Here is a 15,000-nt window from a genome sequence, read left to right as displayed (position 1 = left end):
AAAATACCAACAACAGTGTGTGAAAACCTTGTGAAGACTTAGAGAAAACATTTGACCTCTGTCATTGCCAACAAAGGGTATATAACAAAGTATTGATATAAACTTTTGTTATTGACCAAATACTTATTTTCCACCATAATTTGCAAATAAATTCATTAATAATCCTACCATGTGATTTTCTGGATTTTTTTTTTTTCATTTTGTCTATCATAGTTGAAGTGTACCTATGATGAAAATTACAGGCCTCTCTCATCTTTTTAAGTGGGAGAACTTGCACAATTGGTGGCTGACTAAATACTTTTTTCCCCACTGTATAGGAGTTCCACAGGAGGCAGAGCCCATGTAAATGTTCCAGGGAAGGCTAGCGTCAAACTCATGGCCTCGAAGTGTCTGCTTCTGTTAGTCTTCACTTTCATATTCATTTAGGTTTGAACAGTCGTAAACTCCAGACTCACGTCTCAGACCGCTGCTGTGGTTATCATACCTGATTTTGATTCTGTGGTCAGTGAAGCGAAGGAAGAAGAGTTGGAAAATATGCTGCTGGGGATTCTTCAGATGCACAGACTGTGACTAGGCTATACAGGTTCCTTGATCTTCTGGCTCGTTGTTCATATTATTCAAAGTGTTGTAGTCCAACTACTGCTGCTTCTGATTGGTAATTGGGGAAGTCCGTGGGAATACTCAGGAAGAATTGGTGCAATCTTTAATGCAGAATAATGTGCGCCTGGCTGTTGAGAAGGTGGTGTAAACATTGTAGTTATTTCACATGGGGCTTGATGGATGTTCAGAGGCCTTTGCACACAACACCCCCTCTATACAAAACACATTCCCATTGGAATACATAGCACACACACAAACATCGTATACAGAGAGAGTTTGTGTGTGTGTGTGTTCGTCAGAGTGTATGAGGAGGGGGGGTGACAGGGTAGCCTAGTGGTTAGAGCGTGTGACTAGTAACCTGAAGGTTGCGAGTTCAAACCCCCGAGCTGACAAGGCACAAATCTGTAGTTCTGCCCCTGAACAGGCAGTTAACCCACTGTTCCTAGGCCGTCATTGAAATTAAGAATTTGTTCTTAACTGACTTGCCTGGTTAAATAAAGGTAAAATAAATAAACAAATAAATATGCCTCCGATTGTGTGTGTTTGCGCGTCGCAAAAGCAATTCCAATTCTGTACTGATAAGTCCAGAGGTTTCTTTTCTTTTTCACTACAAACCCTATCAACTTCACCGATATGGCTTCTCCCCCTCTCCCTCTAACCCCCTCTCCCTCTACCCCCTCGATCTCCCTCTACCCCCTCTCCCTCTACTCCCCTCGATCTCCCTCTCCCTCTACCCCCTCTCCCTCTACCCCCTCTCGCTCTACCCCCTCTCCCTCTCCCTCTACCCCCCCCCTCTCCCTCTACCACCCCCTCTCCCTCTACCCCCTCTCCCTCTACCCCCTCTCCCTCTACCACCCCTCTCCCTCTACCCCCTCGCCCTCTCTTTCTACCTCTCCCTCTACCCCCCTCTCCCTCTACCCCCTCTCCCTCTACCCCCCTCTCCCTCTACCCCCCTCTACACCCCCTCTCCCTCTACACCCCCTCTCCCTCTACCCCCCTCACCCTCTCCTTCTACCTCTCCCTCTACCCCCCCTCTCCCTCTACCCCCTCTCCCTCTACCCCCCCTCTCCCCCTACCCCCCTCTACACCCCCTCTCCCTCTACAGCCCCTCTCCCTCTACCCCCTCTCTCCCTCTACCCCCTCTCTCCCTCTACCCCCCTCTCCCTCTCTTTCTACCTCCCATCTCTGTTTTGATGTTGATTGATCACCTCTCTTCCTCCTGCTCATTAATTTCATCACTTTATCTCCAGCTCTTCATAGGACCAAAAGGTAATAATAAATCCCTCCTCAGTGATCCTTTAACCGAAGCAGCCGCGCGGAAACGCTTAATAACATCCTACAAATCGAACTTCAATCACCTAATTTTCCTTCAAAGGCCACAGACAGACGCAACACAAGGCGTGCCAAACCAAATGCAAAAACGCTATTTTATTCTTCCCTCTTGCCACACCATCCTTAGATGAATTTCCTGATTGACATTGTACAATAAAGTTTTATTCAATTCTAATAAGCGAAATTGGTTGCTATCTGCTATGTAACACCGTTTCCTTTTTTTCCTCTCAATGCCAGGAAGTCCTTATCAGCCCAAACACCCGTGCCTCGTCTCCCCAATAGAGAACGCTATTGAGAGACTCATTTATCTTGTAACACACACAACACACACACACACACACTTATCTTGTAACACTCACAGCACAACTATCCTGCTACTTTGTTCTGCTCACATGTTAGATGGTATTTTCAATTACATTTGTGTCAGAAACCCAAACGGGTGGTACTGTGCCCCCAGTCCAGGTCAAACCAGTTTATTCATCACATGACAGAATACTACAGATGTAAACCGCACAGTGAAATATCAGACGTACGAAGTAGAAAATCCAGAATAGGATCTTTAAAAAACCACATCAGCAGCAGGCTTGAGGAGTCGGGGTGAGGAGGGGTGTGTTGGTGGGTAGTCATTTCTGGAGTGGGGAGGGTGTGATGGAGTAAGTCCATTGGTAGGGACTGGCTGAGAGATTGGGGTGTGTGTGTGTGTGTGTGTGTGTGTGTGTGTGTGTGTGTGTGTGTGTGTGTGTGTGTGTGTGTGTGTGTGTGTGTGTGTGTGTGTGTGTGTGTGTGTGTGTGTGTGTGTGTGTGTGTGTGTAGCCAGGGGGATGGTAGAGGCACATCTCTCCCCCGGTCCCCCTTCATGTGTCCCTCTTCATTCCAGAGTCGTTTGGGTGTCTGACAGAGACAAACGATAGTGCTTCAGAAATGACCAGCAGCCCAGGCACAAACAGGTTGAATAACTCCCAGTGCGGCAGATAGAGAGAGAGGGAGAGTGAGTGTGATTGTGTGAGAGAGAGAGAAAACAAATGCCTCACAATCGAGACTCAAAGCCTTTTGTTGTTCTGTTTGGCTGCATGCATCCTCTGTGGTGTCAGTCGCTTTGAAATTCAGCTTGGAGTCAGAGAGCTGAATTGATGAGAATTGCTGTACCGGAAACAGGGGACGAGAGTTATATTAAGGCATAATCAAATGCATAAGAGTGAAGATGGCTAGGGATGTTATGTTTTTTGCAACCCTGTAGAGCTAAATACAAGATATATGTCAAGATACAGTGCCTTGCGAAAGTATTCGGCCCCCTTGAACTTTGCGACCTTTTGCCACATTTCAAGCTTCAAACATAAAGATATAAAACTGTATTTTTTGGTGAAGAATCAACAAGTGGGACACAATCATAAAGTGGAACGACATTTATTGGATATTTCAAACTTTTTTAACAAATCAAAAACTGAAAAATTGGGCGTGCAAAATTATTCAGCCCCTTTACTTTCAGTGCAGCAAACTCTCTCCAGAAGTTCAGCGAGGATCTCTGAATGATCCAATGTTGACCTAAATGACTAATGATGATAAATACAATCCACCTGTGTGTAATCAAGTCTCCGTATAAATGCACCTGCACTGTGATGGTCTCAGAGGTCCGTTAAAAGCGCAGAGAGCATCATGAAGAACAAGGAACACACCAGGCAGGTCCGAGATACTGTTGTGAAGAAGTTTAAAGCCGGATTTGGATACAAAAAGATTTCCCAAGCTTTAAACATCCCAAGGAGCACTGTGCAAGCAATAATATTGAAATGGAAGGAGTATCAGACCACTGCAAATCTACCAAGACCTGGCCGTCCCTCTAAACCTTCAGCTCATACAAGGAGAAGACTGATCAGAGATGCAGCCAAGAGGCCCATGATCACTCTGGATGAACTGCAGAGATCTACAGCTGAGGTGGGAGACTCTGTCCATAGGACAACAATCAGTCGTATTTTGCACAAATCTGGCCTTTATGGAAGAGTGTCAAGAAGAAAGCCATTTCTTAAAGATATCCATAAAAAGTGTAGTTTAACAAGCCACAAGCCACCTGGGGGAGACACCAAACATGTGGAAGAAGGTGCTCTGGTCAGATGAAACCAAAATTGAACTTTTTGGCAACAATGCAAAACGTTATGTAAAAACAATACAGCTCATCACCCTGAACACACCATCCCCACTGTCAAACATGGTGGTGGCAGAATCATGGTTTGGGCCTGCTTTTCTTCAGCAGGGACAGGGAAGATGGTTAAAATTGATGGGAAGATGGATGGAGCCAAATACAGGACCATTCTGGAAGAAAACCTGATGGAGTCTGCAAAAGACCTGAGACTGGGACGGAGATTTGTCTTCCAACAAGACAATGATCCAAAACATAAAGCAAAATCTACAATGGAATGGTTCAAAAATAAACATATCCAGGTGTTAGAATGGCCAAGTCAAAATCCAAACCTGAATCCAATTGAGAATCTGTGGAAAGAACTGAAAACTGCTGTTCACAAATGCTCTCCATCCAACCTCACTGAGCTCGAGCTGTTTTGCAAGGAGGAATGGGAAAAAATGTCAGTCTCGATGTGCAAAACTGATAGAGACATACCCCAAGCGACTTACAGTTGTAATCGCATCAAAAGGTGGCGCTACAAAGTATTAACTTAAGGGGGCTGAATAATTTTGCACGCCCAATTTTTCAGTTTTTGATTTGTTAAAAAGGTTTGAAATATCCAATAAATGGCGTTCCACTTCATGATTGTGTCCCACTTGTTGTTGATTCTTCACAAAAAAATACAGTTTTATATCTTTATGTTTGAAGCCTGAAATGTGGCAAAAGTTCGCAAAGTTCAAGGGGGCTGAATACTTTCGCAAGGCACTTTATGTCAATATATATTTCAATATTTTTTTCTATCAAAACCATTATCTCGGTTTGTCAATACCAACTATTATCCTTCAACACTCCCATACTTCACAGTCTGTTCTTTCTCTCCCTGCTTCGTTGGTTCTTGGATTTGTGTGTTCAGAGTCTGACTTCTGCATTAATTCAATAAGCACTCCATCAGGCAGGCCAATCAGAAGAGGTGTTTCACTTCAAGGCCTTCAGGGCCAGTGATGGAGACGGATGGAGGCCTGGAGGGCTGCAGCCACAAACACCTGCAGTCTGGAGCCATTAGGTATAGATGCAGTCGGAGACTCTGAGACACTAGGAGGCATACAGTATATACCACCATGGTACACCATGGCCCTTTCAAATAAAGTGTAGAATAAAGTCATATCTACAATTCTCTGGAATATATTTTAGGTACATTCTCTACCACAGTCATTTTGTTTTACTTGTTTATTACTGTGTTTTGGTCCACTGTCTGACTCCATTCTTTAGTGATTTAATTCTCACTCTCCTCTCCTCTTTATGTGTTTTCTACTGACTCCTCCTCTGTCTATCTATCACAGCCCTATAGCATATGTAGCAATAACTCCAGCCCCGGACAATAACGACCTCACCGCTGCAATTGGTCCAGCAGCCGCTTCGACCAAGTGGGTCATAGGCGGCACACCTTTCTCTCCCCTGGATAGTTTGTCGTGTCACTGTGTCACCCTCCAAGCTCTTTCAACTGCAAGGGAAAAGGTGTGTGTGGAGGAAAGGGAGGGAATGTTGACTCCCGCCCTGGAACTTTACAAGACAGGGTTTCTGAAAAACATCGGTCTCAAATATTATATCTGGATACGTTTTTGGAGTGAAGATTAATCTGTCTGGTTCAAAATATGATATGAGGTGACAAGCGGCGTCGCTTCTAGACCTGTTATATCTATCTACACCCTGAGAGACTGAGAGTAAAGGTTTCTCACCCACCCACCTGGAACAGAGAGTAAAGGTTTCTCACCCACCCACCTGGAACAGAGAGGAAAGGTTACTCACCCACCCACCTGGAACAGAGAGTAAAGGTTACTCACCCACCCACCTGGAACAGAGAGTAAAGGTTACTCACCCACCCACCTGGAACAGAGAGTAAAGGTTACTCACCCACCTACCTGGAACAGAGAGGAAAGGTTACTCACCACACACCCACCTGGAACAGAGAGGAAAGGTTACTCACCACACACCCACCTGGAACAGAGAGTAAAGGTTACTCACCACCCACCTGGAACAGAGAGTAAAGGTTACTCACCCACCCACCTGGAACAGAGAGTAAAGGTTACTCACCCACCTACCTGGAACAGAGAGTAAAGGTTACTCACCCACCTACCTGGAACAGAGAGTAAAGGTTACTCACCACACACCCACCTGGAACAGAGAGTAAAGGTTACTCACCACACACCCACCTGGAACAGAGAGTAAAGGTTACTCACCACACACCCACCTGGAACAGAGAGTAAAGGTTACTCACCACACACCCACCTGGAACAGAGAGTAAAGGTTACTCACCCACCTACCTGGAACAGAGAGGAAAGGTTACTCACCACACACCCACCTGGAACAGAGAGGAAAGGTTACTCACCACACACCCACCTGGAACAGAGAGTAAAGGTTCACCACACACCCACCTGGAACTAAAGGTTACTCACCCACCCACCTGGAACAGAGAGTAAAGGTTACTCACCCACCCACTGGAACTGGAACCTGGAGAGTAAAGGTTACTCACCCACCACCCACCTGGAACAGAGAGTAAAGGTTACTCACCACACACCCACCTGGAACAGAGAGTAAAGGTTACTCACCACCCACCCACCTGGAACAGAGAGTAAAGGTTACTCACCACCCACCCACCTGGAACAGAGAGTAAAGGTTACTCACCACCCACCCACCTGGAACAGAGAGTAAAGGTTACTCACCCACCCACCCACCTGGAACAGAGAGTAAAGGTTACTCACCACCCACCCACCTGGAACAGAGAGGAAAGGTTACTCACCACCCACCTGGAACAGAGAGTAAAGGTTACTCACCCACCCACCTGGAACAGAGAGTAAAGGTTACTCACCCACCCACCCACCTGGAACAGAGAGTAAATGTTACTCACCAATCCACCTGGAACAGAGAGTAAAGGTTACTCACCCACCCACTTGGAACAGAGAGTAAAGGTTACTCACCCACCCACCCACCTGGAACAGAGAGTAAAGGTTACTCACCCACCCACCTGGAACAGAGAGTAAAGGTTAATCACCACCCACCTGGAACAGAGAGTAAAGGTTACTCACCCACCCACCCACCTGGAACAGAGAGTTAAGGTTACTCACCCACTCACCTGGAACAGAGAGTAAAGGTTACTCACCCACCCACCTGGAACAGAGAGTAAAGGTTACTCACCCACCCACCTGGAACAGAGAGTAAAGGTTACTCACCCACCCACCTGGAACAGAGAGTAAAGGTTACTCACCCACCCACCTGGAACAGAGAGTAAAGGTTACTCACCCACCCACCTGGAACAGAGAGTAAAGGTTAATCACCACCCACCTGGAACAGAGAGTAAAGGTTACTCACCCACCCACCTGGAACAGAGAGTAAAGGTTACTCACCCACCCACCCACCTGGAACAGAGAGTAAAGGTTACTCACCCACCCACCCACCTGGAACAGAGAGTTAAGGTTACTCACCCACTCACCTGGAACAGAGAGTAAAGGTTACTCACCCACCCACCTGGAACAGAGTAAAGGTTACTCACCCACCCACCCACCTGGAACAGAGAGTAAAGGTTCCTCACCCACCCACCTGGAACAGAGAGTAAAGGTTAATCACCACCCACCTGGAACAGAGAGTAAAGGTTACTTACCCACCCACCTGGAACAGAGAGTAAAGGTTACTTACCCACCCACCTGGAACAGAGAGGAAAGGTTACTCACCCACCCACCCACCTGGAACAGAGAGTAAAGGTTACTTACCCACCCACCTAGAACAGAGAGTAAAGGTTACTCACCACCCACCTGGAACAGAGAGTAAAGGTTACTCACCACCCACCTGGAACAGAGAGTAAAGGTTACTCACCACCCACCTGGAACAGAGAGTAAAGGTTACTCACCCACCCACCTGGAACAGAGAGTAAAGGTTACTCACCCACCCACCTGGAACAGAGAGGAAAGGTTACTCACCACACACCCACCTGGAACAGAGAGTAAAGGTTACTCACCACCCACCTGGAACAGAGAGTAAAGGTTACTCACCACCCACCTGGAACAGAGAGTAAAGGTTACTCACCCACCCACCTGGAACAGAGAGTAAAGGTTACTCACCACACACCCACCTGGAACAGAGAGTAAAGGTTACTCACCACACACCCACCTGGAACAGAGAGTAAAGGTTACTCACCACCCACCCAACTGGAACAGAAAGTAAAGGTTACTCACCACCCACCCACCTGGAACAGAGAGTAAAGGTTACTCACCACCCACCCACCTGGAACAGAGAGTAAAGGTTACTCACCACCCACCCACCTGGAACAGAGAGTAAAGGTTACTCACCACACACCCACCTGGAACAGAGAGTAAAGGTTACTCACCCACCCACCTGGAACCCACTCACCCCCACCTGGAACAGAGAGTAAAGGTTACTCACCCCACCCACCTGGAACAGAGAGTAAAGGTTACTCACCCACCCACCCACCTGGAACAGAGAGTAAATGTTACTCACCAACCCACCTGGAACAGAGAGTAAAGGTTACTCACCACCCACCCACCTGGAACAGAGAGTAAAGGTTACTCACCCACCCACCCACCTGGAACAGAGAGTAAAGGTTACTCACCCACCCACCCACCTGGAACAGAGAGTAAAGGTTAATCACCACCCACCTGGAACAGAGAGTAAAGGTTACTCACCCACCCACCCACCTGGAACAGAGAGTAAAGGTTACTCACCCACTCACCTGGAACAGAGAGTAAAGGTTACTCACCCACCCACCTGGAACAGAGAGTAAAGGTTACTCACCCACCCACCTGGAACAGAGAGTAAAGGTTACTCACCCACTCACCTGGAACAGAGAGTAAAGGTTACTCACCCACCCACCTGGAACAGAGAGTAAAGGTTACTCACCCACCCACCTGGAACAGAGAGTAAAGTTTAATCACCACCCACCTGGAACAGAGAGTAAAGGTTAATCACCACCCACCTGGAACAGAGAGTAAAGGTTACTCACCCACCCACCTGGAACAGAGAGTAAAGGTTACTCACCCACCCACCTGGAACAGAGAGTAAAGGTTACTCACCCACCCACCTGGAACAGAGAGTAAAGGTTACTCACCCACCCACCTGGAACAGAGAGTAAAGTTTAACCCACCCACCTGGAACAGAGAGTTAAGGTTACTCACCCACTCACCTGGAACAGAGAGTAAAGGTTAATCACCACCCACCTGGAACAGAGAGTAAAGGTTACTCACCCACCCACCTGGAACAGAGAGTAAAGGTTACTCACCCACCCACCTGGAACAGAGAGTAAAGGTTACTCACCCACCCACCCACCTGGAACAGAGAGTTAAGGTTACTCACCCACTCACCTGGAACAGAGAGTAAAGGTTAATCACCACCCACCTGGAACAGAGAGTAAAGGTTACTTACCCACCCACCTGGAACAGAGAGTAAAGGTTCCTTACCCACCCACCTGGAACAGAGAGGAAAGGTTACTCACCCACCCACCCACCTGGAACAGAGAGTAAAGGTTACTTACCCACCCACCTAGAACAGAGAGTAAAGGTTACTCACCCACCCACCTGGAACAGAGAGTAAAGGTTACTCACCACCCACCTGGAACAGAGAGTAAAGGTTACTTACCCACCCACCTGGAACAGAGAGGAAAGGTTACTTACCCACCCACCTGGAACAGAGAGGAAAGGTTACTTACCCACCCACCTGGAACAGAGAGGAAAGGTTACTCACCCACCCACCCACCTGGAACAGAGAGTAAAGGTTACTTACCCACCCACCTAGAACAGAGAGTAAAGGTTACTCACCACCCACCTGGAACAGAGAGTAAAGGTTACTCACCACCCACCTGGAACAGAGAGTAAAGGTTACTCACCACCCACCTGGAACAGAGAGTAAAGGTTACTTACCCACCCACCTGGAACAGAGAGTAAAGGTTACTTACCCACCCACCTCACCACCCACCTGGAACAGAGAGTAAAGGTTACTCACCACCCACCTGGAACAGAGAGTAAAGGTTACTTACCCACCCACCTGGAACAGAGAGTAAAGGTTACTTACCCACCCACCTGGAACAGAGAGTAAAGGTTACTCACCACCCACCTGGAACAGAGAGTAAAGGTTACTCACCCACCCACCTGGAACAGAGAGAAAGGTTACTTACCACACACCCTTCCATCTATCTTTTCACCTCTACATGAAATTGTCTACTGCATTTCTGACCTGATACTTGGTGGAAAGTGACATTTCAGCACTGAGAGATGACATGTAGTGTGGTTGAGGAGGCAGTGTATCTCATTCTGCCTGTGTGTGTGTGTGTGTGTGTGTGTGTGTGTGTGTGTGTGTGTGTGTGTGTGTGTGTGTGTGTGTGTGTGTGTGTGTGTGTGTGTGTGTGTGTGTGTGTGTGTGTGTGTGTGTGTGTGTGTGTGTGTGTGTGTGTGTGTGTGTGTGTGTGTGTGACATGTAGTCTGATGAGTGGTCGGTGTTGACATGTGAACCTGATTGGCCACCCTGTCTGTCTGTCCATCCTTACAGCGGATAGAGAAGTCAGACTGTTCCAACTGTCTGTCTGAGGCGGTTTGTCATGACCTTCAGAACAGACTGGTAAACAGACTGACAGACAGGACAGGGCAGGAGACACGCAGACCAGACTGTCATATCTAGTTATTTAGCGGCTGCTTTGTTATACATCGTTGAGATATATTTGTAAGTACACAGTGATGATCATACAATAACACAGTACATGACTAAAATAAACGTCCCCCGATCCTCCCCCAGTCCCACAGGCAGTGTTGTTGTGTCATGCTCTGTTGAGGCTGTGGGTTGCAGAGTGGCAGTGTGCAACACAGTCTATTAACACTGATCAAATAGGGTTAATTGTATCACAGGGAGTGGTGGCTGCTGTAGACGGTCATTGCCTGCCTTGTCTGCAGTGTGGAGATCAGTGGCTGAAAGATGACGAGAAGTGATTTTCATAATTGAAAAAAGTCTGACTCACCTAGATCCACTAAGACTTCATCAAAAATAGAATGATCAAACTGATGAGGGGAAAAACAGACAAAATACCCATCTTTCTCACCTAGATCCTTCTAAAACCTTCATCAAAAAACACACAATAGTGTCTTTCACAAATAACTTTGACGCCCAATGAAAGAAAATCCCTTCATAAGTCCTTTTGGATATTCTGTACCAGAAGCCACAGCTTGAGGGGTTATTGTGACAGTGTTCCCATGGTGACGGGGCTGATGGGAGGCTGGTACGGTGTGGGGTCGTCCTGGGCCCAGCCTGTTAGGGCAGTGTAGGTGAGAGTCTGGGAGAGAGACGGACGGGCAGGCCAGTCTCTCCTCCAAACCTCTCTAATCCACATTTAATTGAACTCCAGAGACTTTGAAGTGAGACTGTGGTGCAGGCAGATCTTATTCCTCTGAGAGGAGGGCAGAGGGATGGAGAGAGCAGGGGGTAGAAGGAGATGCAGGGAGAGAGAGAGGGGGGGAAGTATGGAGGCACCAGAGGAAAGAGAGGGAGGAGAGAGAGAGAGGGAAGGAAAAATACAGAGAGAGACTGCCAGGGTGTCCTCAGCTAAGAGCCCCAGCTGCTCCCTTCCACTGCAACCTACCCTTTAATGAGCTCCTTGAAGCTAGTGCTGGAGTTAGCACACTATGCTAGTCACATATTTGAATATTTCTTACCACTCGGTGCCATACCTCAGTGACCCCTCTTCAATCCCCATGTCCCTTAACACCTAGTGTCATGAAAAGAGCATTGAAACAAAAAGGGAGAGGCCCGGGTGAGTAAAAAAAAAACAACAACTTGTCAACAAAGCAACGATAAGTGGGTTAGAGCAGAATCTAAAGATTGGATTAGCTTGAATATGAATCGCAGGAGGCCCGGACCGAGCATCTGTGGCTGTCAGGAGGGCTGACAGGCGTTGAGACAAGTCACTCTGACAACCGCAGAGAGAGAAAGAGAGAGAGAGAGAGTATCCATTCTCCACAGAGAGAGATTAGGCTCAGCTCATTTTAGCATTTTTGCATTCTTTGGCGTTAGCCGACAAGCTCCTGTTTAACCTTGCAAGGTGGCAGTCCCCTTGTTAGAGGAATTCGAGAAAGCAGGTTAACTGACTATTTAGCATAAACTGTGCTGTTGACCCAATAGCACTCTTCATAAAAGCGTTGTCAAACCCAACTAGCTCTCACGGTTGCAAGTCAGAATTAGATGTTAATCCATATTTATTAAATGTCAAATTTTGAAGTTGTTGCAAATGTCAAATTTCGAAGTGTTTAAGGTTAAGTTCCTAAATAACTCAGCATTTTTAAGTTTAGGGTTAAATTTAGGCATTAAGTCGGAAATCTTAAGATTAAGCATTAACTTCGAATGGTTAGGGTTATGGTTTGTGATAGGCTTAAAACAAAAATCTCAAAAACAACTTCGAACTTGCAACCTTTGGAGTATTTGAATCGGGCTCATCTCTCTGCCATCCCTATCCACACGGCTGTCCACGCCACAGCATAACCCAAACCTACCTGAAGGTAACAGCACTCACTGCTGCCTCTAGTGGCTGGTTTACACGTCATCTCCCGACGTCCTCAGACGTGGACAAACGTCGAACACTGACTTGTATCACCGGTGACCTGGCTGGTCAAACCCGTCTTAATCTGGTGAAAACGGAGCCTTTAAAAACCACAGCAATGGGCAGTTTGTGTTGGCGTTCTAGATTTATTTGAACTACATATCACTGTTTTGTAAACACATTTTACGTTTGGCCTTGTAATTGGTACTCCTCAGGAAAGTAATACTTTTTTAGCTCTGAATATTGGTGCATACTTGAAATGATCTTGACAATAGTATGCATCTGATTCTGACCATGTCTTTATTTATATTTTAAGCAGAGAGGATACCCGCTGTCTAAATTACTGATGAGCTTTTAGTGAACTAAATGTCTGCCTCGTCCCTCCCCTCCTCCCTCTGAATAGTGAACTAAATGTCTGCCCCGTCCATCCCTCCGCTCCTCCCTCTGAATAGTGAACTAAATGTCTGCCTAGTCCATCCCTCCCTCCCTCTGAATAGTGAACTAAATGTCTGCCTCGTCCCTCCCTCCCCTCCTCCCTCTGAATAGTGAACTAAATGTCTGCCTCGTCCCTCCCTCCCCTCCTCCCTCTGAATAGTGAACTAAATGTCTGCCTCGTCCATCCCTCCGCTCCTCCCTCTGAATAGTGAACTAAATGTCTCCGCTCCTCCCTCTGAATAGTGAACTAAATGTCTGCCTAGTCCATCCATCCCTCCCCTCCTCCCTCTGAATAGTGAACTAAATGTCTGCCTAGTCCATCCCTCCGCTCCTCCCTCTGAATAGTGAACTAAATGTCTGCCTAGTCCATCCCTCCGCTCCTCCCTCTGAATAGTGAACTAAATGTCTGCCTAGTCCATCCCTCCCCTCCTCCCTCTGAATAGTGAACTAAATGTCTGCCTAGTCCATCCCTCCCCTCCTCCCTCTGAATAGTGAACTAAATGTCTGCCTCGTCCATCCCTCCGCTCCTCCCTCTGAATAGGGCTCATTCTCTCGTTAAAGGAATCCCTTTTTCATGGAGACTGATCAATATAACACATTAATCCTGCTGTTCGGGACGACGCGTCATTTGGCTGTGATGAATGAACTAACACAGCCTTCTCTCCTCTCTTCTTCTTCTCTCCTCTCTCTTCTTCTCTCCTCTCCCTTTTTCTTCTCCTCTCTTATTCTTCTCTCCTCTCTTCTTCTCTCCTCTCTTCTTCTCTCCTCTCTCTTCTTCTTCTCTCCTCTCTCTTCTTCTCTCCTCTCCCTTTTTCTTCTCTCTCTCTTATTCTTCTCTCCTCTCTTCTTCTCTCCTCTCTTCTTCTCTCCTCTCTTCTTCTCTCCTCTCTTCTTCTCATCCTCTCTTCTTCTCATCCTCTCTTCTTCTCATCCTCTCTTCTTCTCATCCTCTCTTCCTCTCCTTCTCTCTCTTCTCTCCTCTCTTCCTCGCTTCTTTCTTTCTGTCGCTTCTCCTCTTTTCTTCTTTCTTCTTTTACTACTTTCTTGTCTCCTGTCTTTGCTCACCTCTCACCCTCATACCTTTCCTCCCTCCCTCCCTCTCTCCTCCCTCTCTCCTCCCTCTCTCCTCCCTCTCTCCTCCCTCTCTCCTCCCTCTCTCCTCTCTCCTCTTCCCTCCCTCTCTCCGCTCCCCTCCCTCTCTCCCCTCCCTCTCTCCCTCCCTCTCTCCCTCTCCCCTCCCTCTCCCCTCCCTCTCCCCTCCCTCTCTCCTCCCTCTCTCCTCCCTCTCCCCTCCCTCTCTCCTCCCTCTCTCCTCTCCCCTCCCTCTCCCTCCCCCTCTCTCCCTCCCCTCCCTCTCCCCTCCCTCTCCCCTCCCTCTCCCCTCCCTCTCTCCTCCCTCTCTCCTCCCTCTCTCCTCCCTCTCTCCTCTCTCCTCTCTCCTCTCTCCTCTCTCTCCTCCCTCTCTCCTCTCTCCTCCCTCTCTCCTCTCTCCTCTCCCCTCCCTCTCTCCGCTCCCCTCTCCCCTCCCTCTCTCCCCTCCCTCTCTCCCCTCCCTCTCTCCCTCTCCCTCTCTCCCCTCCCTCTCTCCCCCTCCCTCTCTCCTCTCCCTCTCTCCGCTCCCCGCTCCCCCCCTCCCCTCTCCTCTCTCCCCTCCCCGCTCCCCTCCCTCTCTCCCCTCCTCTCTCTCCCCTCCCTCTCTCCTCTCCCCTCCCTCTCTCCCCTCCCTCTCTCCTCTCCCCCTCTCTCTCCCCTCCCTCTCTCCGCTTCCCTCCCTCTCTCCTCTCCCCTCTCTCCGCTCCCTCTCTCCCTCTCCCTCCCTCTCCCCTCCCTCTCTTTTCGCTCTCCCTCCCTCTCTCTCTCCTCTCCCTCCCTCTCTCCCCTCTCCCCTCTCCTCTCCCTCCCTCTCTCCTCTCCCCTCCCTCTCTCCGCTCCCCTC

General features: G+C 48.1%; 1 protein-coding gene across 4 annotated transcripts in view; it reads left to right on the top strand.

Moving 5' to 3' along the window:
* The window catches only part of LOC124012069 (lipopolysaccharide-responsive and beige-like anchor protein), a 419,063-nt gene that overhangs the window by 235,117 nt on the left and 168,946 nt on the right, over window positions 1-15,000 (top strand). The gene's annotated exons all lie outside the window — the stretch shown is intronic.

The sequence above is a fragment of the Oncorhynchus gorbuscha genome, linkage group LG24 (assembly GCF_021184085.1).
Source record: "Oncorhynchus gorbuscha isolate QuinsamMale2020 ecotype Even-year linkage group LG24, OgorEven_v1.0, whole genome shotgun sequence".
In the NCBI taxonomy this organism is placed as follows: Eukaryota; Metazoa; Chordata; class Actinopteri; order Salmoniformes; family Salmonidae; genus Oncorhynchus; species Oncorhynchus gorbuscha.
Note: the sequence above shows the minus strand (reverse complement) of the source record. Positions and strands in the feature narration are given on the sequence as shown.